The 23,131-nt window shown below is 38.6% G+C and overlaps 1 pseudogene; it reads left to right on the forward strand.

Annotated features, from left to right (window-relative positions):
• The first annotated feature begins 6,836 nt into the window (after positions 1-6,836).
• On the forward strand, positions 6,837-7,249 carry LOC131756639 (small ribosomal subunit protein uS12m pseudogene; annotated as a pseudogene).
• The last annotated feature ends 15,882 nt before the right edge of the window (positions 7,250-23,131 follow it).

Raw genomic sequence — 23,131 nt, forward strand, 5'->3', positions numbered from 1 at the left:
AAGTTATATGAAATTGGAACTATTTTTAAAATTCCAGGACGTTTGCAGCGTATCTTTTTCAATCATCTTCTCAACACTTTGAAAAGTCCTGTTCAGGCTTTAGATTATATTGTTGCTGGTTTTCTTCCCACCTAATAAAATATGAAAATCCTCTCTTTCTTTCTTGTGGATCCTCTTCCCCCTTAGTGTTTGATAATACTAGATGGAAACCAATAAACTAAATTGTAAAAGGTAAAAGTTTATCCACTTCCCCTACTGTTGAAACTTTATTGAAAATACTGACATCCTTTGGTTTGAGATGGGAAATTATTGCAAGAGCCACAGATTATAATACCTATTCAGTTTTAAAATACTTGAATTTGGAAGCAAAGAACACGTTTTCTGCTAGCAATTCTATTAACTTCAACTATCCTATCTATCTCAAGTGGTGTTTTTCAGATACACAGTAGGTTGGGCATATCACACGGCTAGGATTCTTAGTCCTGATTCTGATATTTGCTTTAATGCTGTATGATCCTAGGCAACGTCTCTGAGCCTCAGTTTTCTCATTTGTAAAACAGGAATAATAATATACATCCAGTTTCCCTGTATAATACACATGCAGTTGAGAGGGTCACTTTAGTGGAGGCACATGAAAGCACTTTGATAGCTGAAGACATTGAAGATCCACTGATGAACCAGCAGGAGGCTTGGGCCCGTGCCTGGCTGAAACATTGTCTTTACGTCCTTGCCTCTTCAGCTCACAGGTTCTTGCAGAGTTTGAATTAGAAGCTGTTTTTGTCCATGTCCTTTCACGAGCTCGGGAGCCTCGTTGCAGCCTCTTGCTGGAACTGTCAGCCCCTATTACTGTTGCCTGCTTGCATTGGTTTGAGTACAATATTTCTGTTGCCTTCTAGCATTGGTCTGTTTACTTGGCCTTGGCTAAACTCCTGATTACAACTGTCTTCCTCTGGTTTTGTCCCTGCTCTTTGTTTTGCATTTCTGTCCAGAATGGGCTATGGTGGGCTATGGTTTTTTGGTCTCTGTTACCGGTCTGTATGTATTTGTAGTAGAGAATATGCATCAAAGCCTGAAATTATGCAGCGAACTTGACTGGAAGGTTTCCTTGGTACAAGTGTTTTACAAACTGTCAAGTTCAATCAGATATAAGATGATGTGTTTAAGAAAGAAAACCTGAGTTTCATTTTTTTCTGAACTCCACCCGGCATCACTAAGAATATTTGACAATTCAATGATTAAGTCGCTTCCATAACGACAAAGATCAGTAATGCTCACAGTGTGGTCCTCGAACTGGGCTTGTCTGCAAAATGTTACTGGTCTGGGGTTAAGATAAGTTCAGAATGTGAGAGTCAGCACTGGGAAACGTTTAGAGCAATTTGAAAAAGTAATTTTACATTTGTTGTATCTAACAATGTAAAGAATGAGCTTATATTTTTGTTCTTTTAATCTCATTTTTCTTATACTTTACAAAATATCTATTTATGATAGATTAGAAATTAAAATAACTAGGCCCTTTACCACAGATAGTTTGAGAAGTACTGTTTGAAACTGTTACTGATGCTTATTATATTTCATCAAATATAAGATCCCATCAATTTAATTTGTGCTATTATTTTATATATCAGAAAAGAAGAAAGTAATGCTGCCAGTTAAGATATATACCTTGTCTATATATCACTTAGATTTTTAATATTTACTGAAAGAGCTCTTTTTGACTTGTAACATAATTTTTTAAAATCATAGATTTCTTTTCTTAAGTATAAAAAGGAAAATATTAATACAGTAAATTAATGAAGGTATTTCTTAAACTTCTTCATGTTCTGAGTCCAATAGTTTTGAATCACCTTTTAGCTAGTGTTGTTGATGTCTGTGTTTTCCACACAGTACTGTGTAATACTGTGGTTTTCCACATAGTATTGCCCAATACAAAGATTTTTTAAAAGATTTCTCCAATATAATTTGCAGGTTTTCCCCCACGAACTACTGACCTTACTAGAAGGTGTCTGTGGACAGTTGCATGTATTTCAGGAACAAACTATATTATAACATTTTTATACTTTTTTTTAGCCTTTCTTAGATCCTATAAAGAACTTGATGCATGAAAAAATGGAACTGTGACTATCCCTTCAAAGATGAATATCTGCTTCTTTAGTATCAAAAATATACCCAAGTGCTCTGTTTCCATGCCTTCCTGCAGACACAATAACTTCTTTGTTTGAATGCTGAGGTACACAATAAGCTTTTAATAGACAATTATTATGGCAATTAAACTCAACACATATAGTATTAACCAGTCATTTAACTCAGTGATGGGAATTTGAAAGCTAGGAAAGGACTGAGCTATAGAATGTTTGGGCAAGGCCTGACTGACTGTGATTGTGATTTACAATCTCAGATTGTAAAATGTATCCTAAAAGATGCTAAAACTTGAAAAAAAAGTGTCTTTAAATAGATGAAATATGGTAATATGGATTTAAAGACTTTTAAGAGGGAGCTATCATTTTACTGGAATAATTTAGAAACATGTGGGTTCATGATTAGTATTTATTCCTAGGAGAAGCACTAAGGTTGTTTAATGCATCTAAATTATATTAATTGAGTTTAAAGGAGTATCTGTATGGAGACTAGCATTTCACTGATTAATTCAACTAGCCTACTGCAGAGTTTACTAAATATCTAAGTGATTTAATTTATTGAACTACTTACTCCAAAGACAGAGTATACCTAGCACTCCATAACAAACACTCAGCACTTACTGTGTGTAAGGCATTACTCACAGCAACCTTTGACGTTAGGTAACTATTAGTTTCCCCATTTGTGAGACTAGGCATCAGGGCATGGAGAGGTTAGTGAGTCTTGGGGCCAGCACTCAGACCTATACGTGTGGCTCAAGTGTCCAAAGTTTGAGCTGTTAACTTATGCTATGCTGCTTTTCAACAAGTGAAGTTATTTTGGCTACACTTCTAGTTTTCAAAAGATCCTGTAGTTGATTAAAAAAATAATTCCCTAAAACTTTCCAGATCATGAAAGCATGTAATAGGGGGAAAAGAGAACTCTGAGTTTAAACAAACCAACCAGCTGAGCCAGTCAAGCTCTTGAGTATGAGTAGAACCAGCTGAAGAAAATGTGGCCCAATCAGACCCTTTATCAAGTCTTGGTAATAAATGCCCTTGGCAAACAAACACGATCAGAACAAAAATTTCCAGTACCACTTTCCCGTGCCACTGAAAGGAAAAAATGTTGACAGGGACTACGGAAATGTGATGACTAGTAATTATTCAGTTGAAGGGGAATATAAACTGGGACTTACATAGAATTTGGATGCCAAACAAAACTATTACAATGAAATTCTAGGAGGCCAAATGTAAACCAAAACTGTCCAGGCTACAGGGTTTCCCCACTATTGTATATACAAAGGTGAAACTGAATCGCCAAGGAGGACAAAGCAAATAATGTCATCTGCTATTCCTCAGAGTGAAATCCTAATAAAAATGAAACTGAGTTTGTTAAAACTCAATTGTCTGAAGTAGATGCATTTCTTCTTGTTAGAGAATTTAAATGGCTTCCTTACTCAAAATACAGAGCGTAAAAATATCCACTGGCCAAATATGAATGAATCTTAGACTTCTCTGAAGACCTTTATTTAAGAAATACAATGCAAAAAATACTTAAACAACAGGGAGTTTGCATGTCATAAAAGGATGCAGTTATATTTTATAGAGAATTTAGTTTCCCATGAGTTAAATGGCTTTCCAAATCATTGTTTGACTAAGCAGTTGTGTTCTAAGAAACTTGAAAGTAAAGTGTAGGTAATGGTTAAGTAAAGATGAATAAATATAATATAATATAATATAGACATATTAAAAGACATAATATATTAAAAGACAACCCATTCTGGCTGGAAGGTAAAATTACAACTTTAATTTGTATTTAAAAACATTTGGTGATCGGGCTTCCCTGGTGGCGCAGTGGTTGAGAATCCGTCTGCCGATGCAGGGGACACGGGTTCGTGCCCTGGTCCGGGAAGATCCCACATGCCGCGGAGCAACTAAGCCCGTGAGCCATGGCCGCTAGGCCTGCGCGTCCGGAGCCTGTGCTCCGCAACGGGAGAGGCCACAGCAGTGAGAGGCCCGCATACCGCAAAAAAAAAAAAAAAAAAAAAAAAATTTGGTGATCAAAAGGTACAAACTTTTGTACCTAATTATCTACCCCACCTCACCCTACCAAGCAAGTGGAGATTCTGCCAGGAGACTGCCTTTGGACTCACGCTGCAACTCTTCTCTTGGTCTCTAGCCTGAATCCCTATCTTGGAGATTTTGAGTTTACCAAGCCTATACAATTGCTTGAGTTAAATCTGTTGTTTTTAATCTGGATCTGGTTAAACAGGTATGTCTAGTGTATGAAAGCTCATTGAGCTGGGCTCTATAAAGAGTCACTTCTCTATATGTTCATTAAACTTCATTAAAAAGTTAACAAAAATGGCTTCAAACTTGGGAAATGTGTCCCTATACAAATTATAAAAGCAGAAATGAAGCTAATTGTTATATAAACCAGTTGTAACTATAAAAGTGAGAATATTGGGAGCAACCACTTTATAATCACCGAAGACATAGGTTAGGACTTCAGGTTGCATAGAAATTTTGCATTATGTTCATGAGGGATATTAGTATGTAGCTTTCCTGAAGTGTCTTTTCAGATTTTGTTTTTAGGGTAGTGCTGAAATCATAGAATAAGTTGGGAAGTATTTTTTTCTTTTCAATTTTCTCAAAGACTTTGTTTAGGGTTGGTAACATTTCTTCCTTCAATGTTTGGGAGAATTCCTTTTATGGGAAGGTTTCTAACTATAAACTCAATATTTTAATAGATATTGGGCTATTCCAGTTATCAACTCCTTGAGTGAGGGTTGGTAGACATTCAATTATTTATTTCCTTTTCATCTAAGTTAAGTTTATTGGCATAACGTTGTTCATAACATTCCTTTATTATCCTTTTTGTATCCTTTAATATCCTTTAAGTATGTGTAGGATACGTAGTGATGTTGCCTTTCTCATTTCTGATATTGGTAATTTATGTCTTTGTTTTTTCTGACCCATCAGACTGATCAGATTTGCCAGAGATTTATCAGTTTTATTGATCTTCATAAAGTACCAGGTTTTGATTTCATTAATTTTCTCTACAATTCTTTCTGGATTTTACTGATTTGGGCTTTGATCATTTCCTTTCTTCCGCTTAATTTGAATTTTGGGGGTGGTGTGTGTGTGTGTGTGTGTGTGTGTGTGTGGTTTTTTTTTGGGGGGTCTTTGTTGCTGTTCAAGGGCTTTCTCTAGTCACAGCAAGCAGGGGCTACTCTTCGTTGCAGTATGTGGGCTTCTCACTGCGGTGGCTTCTCTTGTTGTGGAGCACAGGCTCTAGGTACGTGGGGTTCAGTAGTTGTAGCACGTGGGCTTAGTAGTTATGGCTCACTGGCTCCAGAGCGCAGGCTCAGTAATTGTGGCACATGGGTTTAGTTGCTCTGTGGCATGTGGGATCTTCCTGGACCAGGGATCAAACCAGTGTCCCCTGCACTGGCAGGCGGATTCTTAACCACTGTGCCACCAGTGAAGTCCTTACTTTGAGTTTAATTTACTTTTCTTAATGTAGAAATTGAAGTTATTAATTTGTTCCCTTTTTTCTTTTCAAATATGGCCATTGCTGCTACAATTTCTCCCTAAGTATTGCTTTAGCTGTATCCCACATTTTCATTCAGTTTAAAGTATTTTCTGTTTTTTAAAACATTTCTTCTTTGACTTCTGGGCTATTTTGAAGTATTTTTTCAGATATCTTTCTATTATTGATTCTAATTTAACTTCATCATGGCTACACAACATTATTTGTATAACATGAATCCTTCCAAGTTTACTAAAACTTGTTTTTTGCCCTGAATATGATTTAATTTTGGTAAGTGCTTAATGTGCTTTGAAAAAATGTGTATTTTGTTGTTTCTGGGTGGAATAGTCTTAATTTGGTTGATAGTGTTATTCAAGTGTTATTGATTTGCTATTCAAATCAATATATTGTTACTGATTTTCTGTCTACCTGTTCTATAAATTATGAGTGGTGTGTTGAAAACTCCATCTATAATTGTGGGTTTGTCTATTTTTCTTCACAGACTTATCAGTTTTTCTTTATGTAATCTGCATCTCTATTAGGCATGAAACCATTTAGAATTCTATGTCGTTTGAGTGAATTGAGTCCTTTATCATTTATTAAATGGACCTCTTTATCCTTGATAATATCCTTTGCTCTAAAATCTACACTAATATTTTTGACTAATGCTTGCATAGTATATCTTTTCCCACCCTTTAGCTTTGGCCTATTTGTGTTTTTATATTTAAAGTAGGTTTCTTCTAAGCAGCATATATGTGGGTCTTGCTCTTTTTTAAAATCCAATTTTTTAATTGGAGTACTTTGATCATTAATAATTAATGTGATTATAGGTATAGTTGAGTGCAAATCTACCATCTTATTATTTGTTTTCTATTTTTCCATACGTTCTTTGCTCCCCTGACTTCTTTTGGATTAAGTATTTTTTATTATTTCATTTTATCTCTTACTGGCTTAGTTATGATTCTTTGTTGCATGTGTGTATGTGTGTGTGTGTGTGTGTGTATGTGTGTGTGTGTGTGTGTGTGTGCGTGTGTAGGGTTGCTTTAGGTTCAAAGTATACATGTTTAACTTATCACAATTTGCCTAGATGATATACCACTGCATGTATAATATAAGAGCTTCACAACAGAGAGAGGCCGGATTCCACGTATCTGTGGACCGGCTAGGGCTGGGATTTTGCAGGCGGTGGGATGTCCTGGTCTGGCCTTCTCCGTGGACTCAGCACATCGCTAAATCATGGCCTAGCCCTGGCCTCCCTGCCTTGGGCCACGCGTCCCACGGCCACCTGAACCAGATGCACCGCCGGGGGCCTCCAAAGCATCTGCCTGCGAAAGTGGGTCCCTCGGCAGGCCGGCAGCAGCTGAAGGGCGCGGTCCTGCACACGTTCATCTGCAAGCCTAAGAAGCCCAACTCTGCCAACCGCAAATGCAGCCGCATGCGGCTCAGCACTGGTCGGGAGGCCGTCTGCTTCATCCCAGTAGAGGTCCACAGCCTACAGGAGCACCACGTCGTGCTCGTGCAGGGCAGCTGCAGGCAGGACCTGCCCGGCGTCAAGTTCACCGATGTGCGCAGCAAGTACAACTGTGGCCACGCGCAGAAGTGACCCCCTCCCCACCTCCCCCCAGATACGTCAGGTGGGTGTTCACGGCAGAACCACCACCTTCTCCACGGGGCTCCTGCAGTGTCCTTGGGAAGCTAGTCCTGCTCTAGAAGTAGCTGGTCCTGGTTCAAAGCCTGGCCACCTCTTCCATCAGGACCACCTTTAACCCATAGTGGCCCTGGGTGTGACGCCCCTCTCCCTACACCCTTGATTTCCATGCTGATGCCAGGGACCTCTTCTGCTGTAGTGCCATCTACTGGGAAAGGGTTGCAATATACACACAGACACCGCCCCGCCCCCACCCCACCCAGGCTGTGATCAGAACCCCCTTGCCTGGTATTCGCCCTCTGTGTGGTCTTGGCCACCGACATCCCTTCTGACCTGTTTCCTCCTGCAGAAAAAATAGCTCCACTCGCAGTATCCCCTTTATTGGATTTGGTGAAGATTAAACTAGATGCTTTATGTGCATAACAAAAAAAAAAAAAAAAGAACTTCACAGTGGTATACTTCTGTATCTCCCTTCCTGGCCTTTGTGACACTGTTATATATTTCACTTCTACATATGTTACAGACCATATACTGCTATTATTTTTTCTTTAAACAGTCTGTTATCTTTTAAACACATTTAAATAATAATATAGAAAATCTTTCCACTTATGTAATTACTATTTCTGTTGCTTCTCATTCCTTTGCATGGAACCATACTTTCATCTGGTGTCATTTTCCTTCTGCTTAAGAGACTTTAATATTTCTCAGAGCAAGAAGTTTTCTAGCAATGAATTCTCCCAGCTTTTGTATGTCAGAAAAGTGTTAATTTTGCCTTTGTATCGAAAGGTATTTTTCCTGGGTGAAGAATTCTAAGTTGACAGGTTTTTAAAAAACTTAAAACTCTGCTCTATAGTCTATGGTGTCTTCTTAGTTCTTACCACACCAAATCTAATTTCCTGTGCTTAAAATTTAAGGCTTATCCTATAAATTGACTGATTTTCCCTCTACTCCTTAAAAGTAATCCTCAAACCCAGGCATGCTATACTCTTTCTTAGTCCTATATTTATTCTTCTTCCTTTCTCTGTAACTTTACCTCCATCTTTGTCTCCTTCATCCTTCAACTTCTCTCAAAAGTGTAAAGCCCTGCCTTCTCTAAGAGGCCTTTCCTTCCAAGTTATTTACATTTCTCTTCATCACCATCTGCTTTTACAGCTCTTGGACTATCAGAATTTTCATCATTAATTATATACAGCATTTTTTGCATTTTTCCTGATCTTTTCTTGCCTGTTTGATGAAAGCTCTTTAAGAAAACAGTAATTTATACTGTTTATGCCCTCTACACCATCCTCTTTATGCACCTCCTGCCCCAATCAGTTTTGTAGGTGCTTTTAAAAGATGTGATTGGGCTTCCCTGGTGGCGCAGTGGTTGAGAGTCCGCCTGCCGATGCGGGGGACGCGGGTTCGTGCCCCGGTCCGGGAAGATCCCACGTGCCGCGGAGCGGCTGGGCCCGTGAGCCGTGGCCGCTGAGCCTGCGCGTCCGGAGCCTGCGCTCCGCAGCGGGAGAGGCCACAACAGTGAGAGGCCCGCGTACCGCACACACACAAAAAAAGTGATTAACAAGGGACTTGATAATTCACTGAACGAGGTAGGTATTATCTTTGGGAATGTGAAAGTAATTTATTAACAGGGTCAGAAGTCACACCAGAAAGGCCAATTTCGCCAACTCTAACCACAGCAAAAGATCTGCATTCCAAATACAAACATCAAACTTTAGGGAAAATATACTGCTATTCAAAAACTGGTATCGTTTTGGTTTTCGTGATTTTCATCATGGTCAAGGTGATCAAGTGACTAGACTCATTTTCTAGCAGGGACTGTGGCACTCATTTGGCCCGAACATTTTTTACATGAAGATGAGGACAGATTAATAGTTGTTCTTATACAAGATGGGTTATGTTAGACTCCCTTAGTTAGGATTCCTACCAAGTTAGTTTCACAGAGAGGAAGACAGAGATCTGAATTACTGACACTTTTATTCTCAACTTCCAGGTTTAGAAATAGTATTTCTTTCTAGCCATGAATGTTCCACATTGATTTTATGTGCACTCATGCCCAGGCGTGTCAGATACTAAATGTATATGTCTCAAATTGAATAAATAAGAATGTACTTACAATAAATTGACCATTTAGTGTTTTCTGGGCTTCATCTTATTTTCTTGGCTGTAATGCCCATGAACTCAACACCATTACTGCCCTTAGATTTTAGAGGACAACATTTATGAATCTATCTTTGCATCTATTTATCTAAATATCTATCATCTATCTAAATATCAATCTATCATCTATTTACCTCTCTCCTTGTCTATAAATATCTGTATATAAACCAATGAGTCATTCATTCATACATTTTTTAAATTTTTTTGAGTTAACTAAATCACATTGTTTAATATTTCTTACCCAACCCCCAAACTTGACATCACATAACTCAAATCCTTTTTCTCTTACACCTCAGTTTATAAATTCGATTTAACCCAATATTTCCAATCATTTTCAATTTTATTCAATTTTCAATAAATGTCCCAAATGTTCTCTGTGCCACTCTTTTGGAAAGATCCTTAACTACTTTTAGCTTCCTGAGATGTGACGAGAGTAAATGCACCTGAGACCATATTCATGTTTATTTTTGAGGGGGAACATAGGGCTGGAGTAGCTATAATGCTTTGCCAGAAAACCTGTGTTAAGGAAGGTGCAAGAGGACTAATGTGTCAAGAACAATGAAGAGTACAGAGATATTACGCTATCTGCAAATTAAAAAATTAAGTCTGTCACAGTGTCATGGAGGCTAGTAGAACACTCAATACTCCTGGGTCTAAGACAAAAGATTTTATTATTTGTAGCAATATCAGTAGCCAAAGAATCAAAATTATTTTGTGCCAGTTCTTTGAGCCCCAATTCCCACAAGATAACATGAAGAGGTGACATCGGCATACATAGTGGGCTACATTTGAGAAAACTTGAGCTTAGAGAAAGCTTCTATAATGGTTAATAAGCTTGTCTGTTTTTTACTCTGCTGGGAAACACTATCCCTATCTTCCAAGACTGCTGTACAAACATCCGTGAAATGATAGTCCAGAACCAAGTCAATCTTTGCTCAGAGGATGTGCAGAATCACAAGAGACCTATGGAGAGTTATCTTCAGTACAAGGGAATATTGGTTTCGGATTCGTCCTTTGAAACAAAGTCTTTCAGAATAAACAGACAGCTCAATGAGACAGAAATAATTTCTGCCTTATATAAGGATATAATTAATTTTACCACCTGAACTAAAAATTTTGTTATTGTTTCTGCAATGCAATTCTGACACTGACTACCCAGAATGAGTGCAGACTTCACAGATTAAGCAAACAGTCCTCCACAAGACTCCCCTCACTTCAGACACCAGCCACAAGCTCCAGAGTTCTCAGGTCACCTACATCTCTGACCAACTACAAACTCATGGGTTCCCACTACCCCTTCAGGTTCAACAACTCAACAGAATGACTCACAGAACTCAGGGAAGCATTACACTTACAGTTCCAGTTCTATTATAAAGGGTACAAATGAGGACCAGCCAAAGAGGGACAGGCATAGGATGAAGTCTGGGAGAATCCTAAACATGAAGCTTCTGTGTCTTTAGAACGTGCCACCCTCTTGGCACGTCAGTGTATGATAACCAACCATGGGAGCTCACTCAGGCTTCAGAGGTTTTACTGGGCTTTCATTATATGGGAATGGTTGATCACATCATTGGCCACTCCTCCCCTTCTCAGAGGTTCGACACTGAGTTGATATCATGTGGTTCAAAGTCTCAATCCTCTAATAATACAGCTGGTATTTCTGGAATGACCAGCTTGCATCCTGAAGTTAACTTGGGGTCTTCCATGAGTTGTCTCATTAGCATAACTCAGGTGTGGCTGATGGATTCACCAACAAAGGCATTTCTATCACTCGGGAAATTTCAAAGATTTAGAGGCTCATTCCCAGGAATCAGACACCAAGGTCAAACAAATACTTCATTATATAACAGTTTCCTTCTTATTCTCCCAGATACATGCAGCAATAATTTTGTAAAGTGGGAAAAAGAAGAAGGAGAAGATGAAGGAGAAGAAGAGGAGGAGGGGGAAGGGGAGGGGAGGAGGGGGTGGGAGAGGAGGGGGAGGGGGAGGAGGAGAAAGAAATATAGATTGAAACTATTGAACAATAATTTGCCTGGTAAAGAGTACATGACTTTTCATTTATTGTTCTATATGTCAATGATGTCTTCCATATTCAAATTTTCTTTCTGCTATTTTCTTCAGATTGGTCCTACTTTTCTAATCAAGGCCATTCCTAGGCATTTTGTATTTTTATTGTTATTGTGAATTATCTTGCCATTTGATTTTTCCTGTTATTATTGGTGCATGGGGTTCCTATTAACTGAGTATATCTGTATGAAGAGATTAATTATTATTTTAAGAATTAATTTATTTCTTTTTAGCTGCATTGGGTCTTCATTGCTGCACATGGGCTTTCTCTAGTTGCGGCGAGTGGGGGCTACTGTTTGCTGCAGTGCGCTGGCTTCTCATTGCAGTGGTTTCTCTTGTTGCGGAGCATGGGCTCTAGGCACGCAGGCTTCAGTAGTTGTGACTCGTGGGCTCTAGAGCAGAGGCTCAGTAGTTGTGGCGCACGGGCTTAGTTGCTCTCTGGCTTATGAGATCTTCCTAGACCAGGGCTCAAACCTGTGTCCCCTGCATTGGCAGGCGGATTCTTAACCACTGTGCCACCAGGGAAGCCCCCAAGAGATTATTTTTAACAATTTTTGAGGATTTTCTTCTGTTTCCCATCCTTATGCACAGTCAAAATTTCAGGAATAGCACTAAATAATACTGGGTGAGAGTGAGACTTTATTCTCTTTGTGATTTTTAGGGCATTCCACCAAAGTTTTGTTATTTCATTATTGGGCTTTGCTTTTATCCATTTTACATCTTAAGCTTCTGTGTGACATTTCAGGTAATGACTTATGTTCTAGGGTTTGGGTTTCTCAATAGCACTGTTGGCATTTTGGGTAGATTATTGTTTATTGTGCTGGATTGTTTCACATACAGCAGGACATCTGATATCCCAATTTCCCAAACAAAATAACAGTAGTGACCCTCTGAAAATGGTGGTGACAATCCCAAAGGTTTTCACATATCCCCGTCTGTCCCCCAAAGGGGCAGTACCACCCCTTTTGAAAATACCTATTTTAGAAAATGTAAAAAGGCCAATCCATATCTAGGCCTGGGAACAAATTTTCCTACAGGAGCACAACTGCATGGTGTGGAGGCCTAATGGATCTTGAAGGAATAGAAAATATTCTGAGGTTTATAATACCACTAACAGGATACTGAAAGTTCTGACATCCAGATTTTCAAATTTTTGAAAATTGAAAAGACAACAAACCTTCAGGGAAGTACCTTTTTCTAGACACATTATCCTGCACTAGCCAGCTGTCAGCCACTCTGTGTCTAGAGTGCAATCTTTTCTCCTGCCTCTATCCTCTCTTCTCAGCTTTGTTTTAATACCCACTTTGGGAGGAAGGTCTGTGGCCCCAGTACATTGAAGGTGCAAGTTGGGTGGTCCATGGTTTCACAGGCAAAAAGAAGTCTGAGGAATAGAGTTTCCAACAGCTCCAATCTACATGCAAATCATTGTACTTTTATTATCCCTGAGCTGAGGACTGTTAGAGGTGCCTCATTCTGGTTCAAGAGGTTGAACCTGTAACCTTTAACAACTGTAGGAAAATTAAATAAAAGAGTTTTTTTAAGAAAAGAGGTTGAATCGGCCAGGAATAGCAATTGTTCATGTGTTTTTAATCAACTAAATGACTTAATTGAGTAAAACACTGGTTTCTTGTACATAATTGGCCTTTCATTTTATTTTATTGTGTTTTTGTGATCTCCCCTTTCTATTTTTATATTTCACTTTAATAGTATAGGGAAGGAAACCTTTTCTTGTTCCTCTACCCATTTTAGATTCATTGAGCAGAGAGCCCAGCAAGTAAGACTGACAAATTAATGAGAGAAAACCAAACAAGTTTACTAACAAGTGCATTGCACACACACGGAAGTACTCAGTGATGAGTAACTCAAAGGCTAGAACCTAGGCTTATCTTAATAACAGAAAAATAACATTTTACAGAAGTAATAAGAAGACAAAGGAAAAGGACTTTGAGTTCCTAGGGAGGCAAGTTGTAGAAAGGTAGATATACTGGAGAACTAATGAAAGATAAGGACTAGTTAATAAGGTTTGTTATGTAGATTTTCCTGGTGCTGTCTCTGGGTTTATAAGGGTCTAGAATTATCTCTGGGGATTAACTTTTAACTTCTGTCCTTTCCTGATAGAGAGAGGAGAGGGACACCTTTATAAATTTATGTTCTTTTAGGCAAATGGGGGAAGGCAGAGAGTTTTTCTTATACTTGCTTCTCAATTGCCTTCAGCTCAAAATAATTCTTATGCCAAAGTGGCATATTTGGTGGTGGCATATTCTGCTACCCTTCAATAGGAAGTTGAGAGAGAAACCCAAGTTCCTATGTCATCATGTTCAAGGAAAACACACTCTGCTTTCCTGCTTTGGCGGCCAGATAAATTTATTGATTGATTCATGCAAGAAATATTGGTTAAATACCTACTGTCTAAGAGCTGGATTCATGACTCTGAAGCAACTCCCTGTGTATTTATTAAGTTAGGATTAATCTAATTAGATGAAATAGCCTTCTTCATGTGTTGATTTTTAAAAATACATTCACTCAACCTTTAGACTAAGGCAATGCCTAATAGAATATCTCATGCTAGAGGAATAAAAGCAAGTTAGTATGACAGGCTTTGCATTTGAAACTGACAGCACTGGGCTTAGGGATACACTGAATAAATATAAGAATTATTATACTGGTATCATTGCTCTTCTCATATATTTAAAAGCATATTATTTTAAAATGTATTTTACGTGCCAGAAAATTATGTCTTTGCTAGGACAGATATATCGACGATGACTGAATGATATTGAGTCTCTGTGCTATAGACCTAAGTCAAATATTTGAAATTTATCTTTAAACGAAGCACAACAGTTGGCATCTTCAATAAATTTATTTTTTTCATGTGGCAGAAGGCCTTTTCTGAGGCCTTCACCAGAAAGCTAAAGTCAGGTTTTTTTTTCCTCCACTGATGTTTTTCCTCTAAAAATTTCATTTTAATATTTTTGGGGCATTTTTTCTAGCTCTGTTTAAATGTTTATAGTCCTTAATGATAATTTTAAAATTGTATTTTGATTTAAACTGGCATTTTTTTGTTTTGATATTATGTCATGCTTACTTGCTTTTTGATTTTCCCGTCCTAGCACTGCTTATTAGTTCTACCTGTTCTCATTGACAGATCTAGTGGATCAGTATTAATTCAAGAAATGTCTTGTTATAGTCGCACTTGGAGATATCAGCCCTGAATTTTGTGCTCTTGAGCATGCAGAGGCGTGATGAAAGGTACTAAGAGACAATGTAGTGAGTATAATGTTTATGAGCCCATCTCTGGAGCCAGGCTCCCTGGGTTGAACTCATTGTTCTCTGTTACTGTAAGCTGGTTTCTGTGTTTTGAGTATCCACATCTGAATAATGGGATTATAGTAAAACTCAGCTCATAGACTTCTTGAGAGGATTACATAGGTTAAAATACGTGAATTGTTGAGAACAGTGGCTGACCCATAGTAAATGCGATGTAAATATTATCACATAGCTTTAAATTTAGTTTTATCTTTTTCCTTAATGTACTTTGAGTTCTTTTCCTATATCTTGACTTGTATCTTGCACAGTCATGCCAAGACAATCAGTTATAAAAATTATAGTTCTATTAAAAAAGAGCTGCTTCTTTGGAACTAATAGGATACATTTTAGAATCATGCAATGTCAGGAATTACTAGAGAAACTCTTTAAATATTGCAAACATCTTCTTTCTCATACAAATCCAGGAACAAGACTTCCAGTTATAGGTATCTAAGGCCTTACAGAGAAGTGGTGTTTTTCCTGAAACTATTCCTTGTGAGGGATTGTTATGGGATTTTACCTTTTGTCAGCTCTGAGTCAGGCACCTAGTTCATGACTAAATATCTAACACATCCTGCTGATAGACTGGCTATGAATTTCTCCAACACTGTGTAATTCCAGTGACTTCTACAGGCGCACCCTACTAGGGCCCGTTAGCTGATGAGGGTTACTCTGTGAAGACTCTTAATATCTCTGCCACATAATGAATACCTTTAAAACATCTGCACTACAAAAAACATTTTCTGTGCATCTCTGACAGAATATAGGCAAGAAGAGACTTTTGAACTAAGGACAAAATCTAAGGGAGAAAGTTTTAAGAACAAAAACAGATTCTTAAGGAATACTTGGGGAGAGTTCAATTCCATTACTTATGTTTTTTGAAGGGCATACCACTGCCAAGGTATTAAATAACTAGGAGGAATATTACTGAGGTGATGACAAACTTTTCCAGTAATAGCTACATATGGTATCATTTTCTTCCAAACCAAACTTTGCAATATTTTTAAAGGGAGGCCTGGTAACACTAATATCTAGAAGAAAATAAAAAGGGAGGGAGGCATCCTCCCCAGTGACTGATTATACCTCAGAGACTGTGGAAAATTGAAAGCTATCTAGATAAGCAGTTTAAGGTGAGATGTTTCAGATGTGAATGGAATTTTGAGTGTCTGGTAAAGAAAGCACATTAATTACAAAGTGATTAGAGCTTTAAAAATTAATACATCTCCTTATGTTCATTTAGTTAAACATAAGAAACATTTAAAATTATAAAAGAACAAAAAGGTATTAAATCAAAACAACAATTGGGATCAGAGTCATAATGTAATGAGACATTGTCAAGGTGAAGAATATGAAAACACAGTTGATTTTACAATAAAGTTTAAAATTCTCACAAGATTGTGTTAGAACTGTTTCTAATCAATGACAACATTTATGTTCTTATATTAATTTTTGAGCTATTTGATGATAATTCTGACTTCCAAAGTGCAGTTAAAAGAACCACATTTAACTTAGCTTTGAACATGTGAAGTCTTATCAAAAAATGATAGCTAAACATTTTCCAAAGGCTTTGCATCCAAGTAATTTGGGTGAAAAATACAGCTTTGACTGTGATCAGGCAGAAAAGATTGTCCAAATGAGGTAAATCAGAATCTGAGTGATGAATATCTTTATCAGTGTAATGACTGACTTCTGTTGCTGCCAAAATGACGTAAGATTGATCACACCTCTTAGTGTGCTTGCCCTTGTTGGGTGGGTCTGACGCAGTGGAACTCTTAGCTTCACGTTCACTAAGGAGAGTATTTTCCCCTGACGCAGGTGTCTCTAGATGGTCAGGGCAATAGGAACAGGAAACGGTTATGGGAGGCACAGAGCAGCAGTCTAGGTTTCCTCTGTCAGCCCCCAGTTCTCAGTTCACAGAACCCATGAATCAACCCCATACACAGAAGGGCAAGAATGGGTAGAACGCTAGGCTTTGTGGCTTCTTTATTTTGAGAACTTCACCACTGTAATAAGCTTTTGAATTTGTATCATCATTTTAATGTAGCAAAAGCATGACACGCATACACACACCCACACCACTGGTTTATAGTTTCCTAATACCCACTCTATTAAATTACTGATTATATCCTAACAATATTATTAATTTATTTAAAACTTTTAGCCTCCAGTTTAATCAGTTGAAATCTATTTTGTCTTTTCTTACCAATTTATACAATTGTTTTAATTGTTTTTTTATTAACTTACATTTATGCAATTCATTTAGTTTTCTTCCATAACTTTTATTTTCACTCCATCTTATCTAGTTTTATTCTGATTTCTTATTTGCCTTTTTATCTGGTAGTATCTTCTTTCAGTTTACTTCATTTTCAAAATTACCAGCTAATGTATTAGGTTCCCTCCCTTTAAAAAAATCTTATTCCTCTCCTAGCTTATTAAATTATAGGCAGGAACGTGGCCCATGCCATAAAGTGGGTGCTAGGAAGTTAATTTGAGCCTCAAGAAGGGAGGTTAATGATTTTTGTCTATGTTTTCCTCACTCTTTTAACACAACTAAATTTCTGCCTAGTTTAAATTGACTTTTTTTTTCCTTTTTGGTAGTGTATTTAATAGTAAGACTTTGAGTTTCATCTATAAAAAATATTCAGTGCAACCTTAGGCTTCAAATTATCACATGTGTATAAATTCAGGCCTTGCTTCTTATATTTTGCCTGGTGGTTTCATGTACTCGTATTATCTTACACTGAGGGCTCGTTGGAACATTTTTATATATTTGAATTTTGCTTTCATGTGTTTATTTAATTAATTTATTTATTAAGATATAATTGACATATTATATTAGTTTCAGATGTGCAACATAATGATTTGATATTTGTATATATTGCAAAATGATCACCACAATAAGTCTAGTTAATATCTATCACCATACACAGGTGCAAAACATTTTTTTCTTGTGATGAGAATCATATATTTACTTTAGAACTAAGGGAACAATGCACACGATCAAGAGGAAAACTGGAGAGGGTATCCTCTCCAGCTTTCAATATACTGGACAGCCAACAAACAGGTAGGAAAAAGAAGAATTCACTACTGAGTCACACATCTCCCTCCAACTGTAAAGTCAGATACTAGTATCTTCTAACTGAGGTTGTCTTTGTCCCTTCATAAGCAAGTCTTAACCTCTTTGTATTAACACAGGAGAACAAGTTTGTTCATAGGGGAACTCACTGATGTTAGCTGACGATCTGAACAAAGTCCAAAGCAAAAACACAAAATAAATGTAGAAACTCACACTAAGAAGTGGAATATGGATGGGATCCAAAGAGAACTGACCCCAAATTTTCATATACAATGATTTTTGCAGATGCTAGTTAATGGTTTTCATTTCTGCTTTTTGCGCAAGTGCTGGAATTCATCAGATCTGGAAACAAATGTTTCAACAGTCCCCAGAGAACTTCTGGCCTGCCCATCTCCAGGAAGTTATGGGAGTCTCATGAGGAATCCTGTTTCTTGTAATAGTTATGATCCATTTTACAAATTCCAAAGAGTTGAATTAGGGTCAGCAGCAGCTACTAGTCACTTGTCGCCCACTAAGTAGAAGACATTGTGCTAAGCACTTTCCGTACATCCTGCTGTTTATGTCTTAGAACAACTTTATTAAATAGATATTATTATCCCCATTTTCTAATGAGAAATCTGAAGCTCAGTTAAGTTACCTTAAGGTCACACATCCAGGAAGTAGAGCCAGGACCCGAATCCAGGTCTTCAAGACTATATTCTTAACCACCAGTTAACAGAGCCCCCATTAAATACAGCATGATTCTAAATACACATTTAAACTCTGAAAAACAATATGCATAGAAGGAGAGATATATATTAGATTTATTTGAGCAGTTAACTCTTGGTGGTAAGACTGTGGGTGGTTTCTATATTTATCTGATTTTAAAATAATTTTTTTCTGTACTGAGCTTATCAATTTATAATCTGAATGAAAAAATATATATTTTACATTGACATGGATAGCCCCATAGTTTTATAAAATGCTCTTTGAAAATTGAAATCTGGTGGGAATTTTATTTATTGTAAGTTATTAGGGAAATTCTAAAATGTTTGAGGGAGGGAACTGACTATTTTTTTGTTTTGTTTTGTTTTGTGGTACGCGGGCCTCTCGCTGTTGTGGGCTCTCCTGTTGCGGAGCACAGGCTCCGGACGCGCAGGCGCAGCGGCCACGGCTCACGGGCCCAGCCGCTCCGCGCGGCACGTGGGATCCTCCCGGACCGGGGCACGAACCCGTGTCCCCTGCATCGGCAGGCGGACTCTCAACCACTGCGCCACCAGGGAAGCCCCGACTGTTTTTTAATAATCTTCCTCACTTAGTAGAATGCTTTGTACCCTGTGAACTTTTGTTTTGTGATTATTGACATACCAACAGACTGGCTGAGGAAACTTTTAGACTTTTAAATTTTAGTAGTCAAGCAGAACAAATGGAAAAATTACAAGAACTCTTTATTATACACATGAATCTTTTTCTGGTTCTTTCTTTATTTTTCTTATAAGGCTATTGGGCCTGATAAGAATCAGCACACTACGTATTGTGTATTTTTACAGACCTAGCAGTAGATGTGAAGGAGAAACCTTGAAGGACTGAGGGAGAAAAATGTGAAGAAGCTATAGTAAAAGCTCCTAGAAGCATCGCTGGCAGCACTGGAACGGCTGGGAGCCGTGCACTTATCAAGGCCACAGAAAGTTTCCTTGGAGAGTGAAAGGGGCTAGATTTCTGCTGTTGGACCTCAAGGAAAGGTGGAGTTCACCTGGCCAGCTCTGACCACTACTTCTCAGTAATAAACTCATCAGCCTTGTCATCACCCCCTGCCATATTCAACATGGCACAAGAACATTCTGGAACAGCCCCAAATAGGTAGAGTCAGAAGATGGTCAGGTAGCTGCCAAACCATTTCTGGGTATAATTTCACCAGGGCCCAGAGTCCTAATTCTGATTCTCCCCTTCCTTCCAGGAACAGAGACTCTCATGCTTAGAGCGCTGTCTTCCTGGGACCACCCCAGCTCTGACGTGAAGCCACAGCACCCTCTCTAAGTTCTCCTCCACCATTCTTCTTTCCTCTGCTTGAGCTTCAAGTCCTCGGTTAGAAGTTATGAGAGGGTAAACAGAGAAAAGCAGGAGAGTAGAAGAAAACTCCAATTTGGGCAGGAAAAGGCACAACGAAGATTCTCAGCAAAGGTGGCAGTGTCCTCTAGATAACCTGGCGACACGGACGTGGTTTGGCTTCTTTACCTGACTTGTGAAGACACCTTTGCTTCTAAAGCATTTTGGTTTTTTTGCTCCTTTATGCCTGTCATCGTCATTATCACCTGCTATGTCGTGCCTAACAGTGGGCAAAATGCTCTCGTGTGTATTACTCCATTTAATCCTCACAAGCACCCTATAAAAAGTACTGTTATTTTTTACAGATGAAGAAACTAGAACTCAGAGATTAAATGATGTTTCCAGTTGGTAACCAAAAGCAACTCACACTTGTATCTTCTCACTATTGTTTACCCATTTGGTTCTGTAACTGACCTATACTATCCTATCATTTGTTCCAGATGACAAAACTTCGGGACTGACTTTTTTCACACTAAGGTGTATCCCAGATTCTCTGAAAACTTCCGTGGGCACTTTGCTACTATAGCTGTCAATGCTTACAAAACTCAGAAGCCCAAGGAGAATAGGGAGGGTTATGAAAGATTGCTGCTTGGCTTCAGGATACTATTTTAACCTGTTTGCACTGTCCTAAAGTGGTAGACTGTTGGCAGTAATTCTACTCTTAAGTCTTTCTTGACATATTTTCAATAAGTATGCAGTTTTCCCAGTGCTTCACCATTTGTAGTAAAAGAATAAAAAAATGTTATTTTAGGCCCACATGCAAAGACTGGAAGGTTATGGGCAGAAAATACATTGCCACAGTTCCTCAGATTTTACATAGGTCCAATAAATATTTCCAGTTCCCAGAACCCATGTTGGTGGTGTTCAAAGAACTCCAAACCCTGTGTGTAACTCAAAAAGACTTCCTTTATTCTGATAACACCTTGGTGACAGACTCTGAAAACACAGAGCTGTCAAGTGCCAACATTTTGTGGAGAGGGTTTCAAATCAGCTTTTCCTCCTGAGAATTTTCTCCAGTTTTCCCTGTCACTGGTTCTGGCACTCAGCGAAAGGCAGGGCTGTTTGTGATTCCTTAGACCTTGATGAGAAAGTACTCAGCTCTTTTGCTCTTAGGGGATGGTAACATTATTTGATAGCAAACGTGAAAAGGAGATGAAAATTCCCAACCCTGGCTTTAATATTTTTCTAAGTTGGCTTATTCTTAGAAGGCTGTGAAAAAGGATTAGTGAAATTATATCATTTTGAGATTCACTGAAACACATTTTTATAGGACTTCATGTTTTTGATTCAAACATTTATTGAAGACCTACTCTATATAAGGCACTGAGGGAAGTAAAGAGATGACTCATTCAGTTGTGTTCCTCTGGTAATCCTTCCCTACACCTACCCTGTGTAAAGTGATCACCCCGTTTGCTTCAATGGTAGCCAACATTTACCTTGATCACAACAGTCATGTGAAAAATGTTTATTGAAGGTTTTCTAAGTGGCAGACAGGCTGCTAGGTCTTGTGATATAACATTCCCCCTACTAAGCTGTGAGTAACCTGAGCGCTGAGATTTAAACAGAAAATACATGAATTAAAACTATATTGGTGGGGCTTCCCTGGTGGCGCAGTGGTTGAGAGTCCGCCTGCCGATGCAGGAGACACGGGTTCGTGCCCCGGTCCGGGAAGATCCCACGTGCCGCGGAGCGGCTGGGCCCGTGAGCCGTGGCCGCTGAGCCTGCGCGTCCGGAGCCTGCGCTCCGCAACGGGAGAGGCCACGGCAGTGAGAGGCCCACGTAACGCAAAAACAAACAAACAAACAAACAAAACTATATTGGCTAGCTCTACTGAACAAAAGGAGAGGGTATCGATTCAAGGACAGACAGGAGCCAGGAGAAGGTGGCAGGAAATGGTGGGCGGTCTCATCCGTCTTAAAATTAAGCACCTCTACAGGTTTTAGAGCTTTGCATTTGGACTCAAGATGTAAAGATCTTCAAAGGAGAATCCAAGTGGCTTGGCTTGACTCATGGGCCTACCGCTTGACCAGAGACACTTGGAGAGATGATCTCAGCACACACATCAGTGAAGCAGGATTCATCCAATAGGGCTGAGAATGTGTCACCAGGTCAAGAGGAACACACACAGACAACCAAAACTCAACAAATATACTGTGTACCTGGCAATGCTGCACAAAAACCTTGTATGTCTAGGTTCTGGAACTTAAAAGGGGAATCCTTACTTAGGTTTTTTCCAGAAGAATTAATTTCCTTCTGCTACCCAATTCCTCTCATTTCTCCCTGGCAATACATGCCCACAAACCCATTGCTGATATGTGATATGTGATACTAAATACAGGAGACAGAATAGGTAAGCCAGAGAATTCTTAAACAACAATGAACACTTTTGGCTCTACAGTCATCTAAGTGTTCATTTGCTTTTTATCTGCACCTGTGCCGAATTACGTATTTTTTGCTGAGTAAATAAATACTTTTTCATTGTAACTCAGAAAAGTGAACTCCGTTACCTTAGAGTCCTCATTCTTTTAGGCCCTCTGATAGCCACATTACTTAGCATCTTTAAGCCTCAGTTTTCCCACTTAGAAAACAGGAGCTCAATCAAGCTAAGCTAAATGCTTTCTGGTCTAAACACTTATGATATTCAGGCATGCAGGTTCTTGTTTTCCCTTCAGAAACCTTAACTTTCAGTCAGATTGGCCCAAGGAAAAAAACTGAAAATAGGTCCCATTTAACTTTAGGACTTATTCTCTTTTTCCTTTCATTGCCGTTCGTTTCTTCATGCCCATTTCCACATTTCCCTTTTTCCCCTTAGTGAGCTAACTAGTGTAAAAAGTGAACTGACACATTTTTTAGGATAGTAAGTCTTGGGAATATAGACAGTATATCCCGAGTCCCACTTTTATGCAAATTTCACAAATCTCACATTTTCCATGGTCCATAATGGTGATTTTACTTCCAACCGTGAGAAGAAGGACTCCTCGATACAGGCTGGTGAATCTCACAATCTCAAGGTTTGTGTAGCCTGCCTATTCTCAGTTCTGAGGGTTCAGTCATTTCTTCCTCAGCAAGAAGGGGCATGCCAGAGCAGCTCACATCACACAGCACAAACTACATCTGATTATGTGACACAACATGAATTCTACTGA

This window comes from Kogia breviceps, chromosome 5 (genome assembly GCF_026419965.1).
Source record: "Kogia breviceps isolate mKogBre1 chromosome 5, mKogBre1 haplotype 1, whole genome shotgun sequence".
Classification (NCBI taxonomy): domain Eukaryota; kingdom Metazoa; phylum Chordata; class Mammalia; order Artiodactyla; family Physeteridae; genus Kogia; species Kogia breviceps.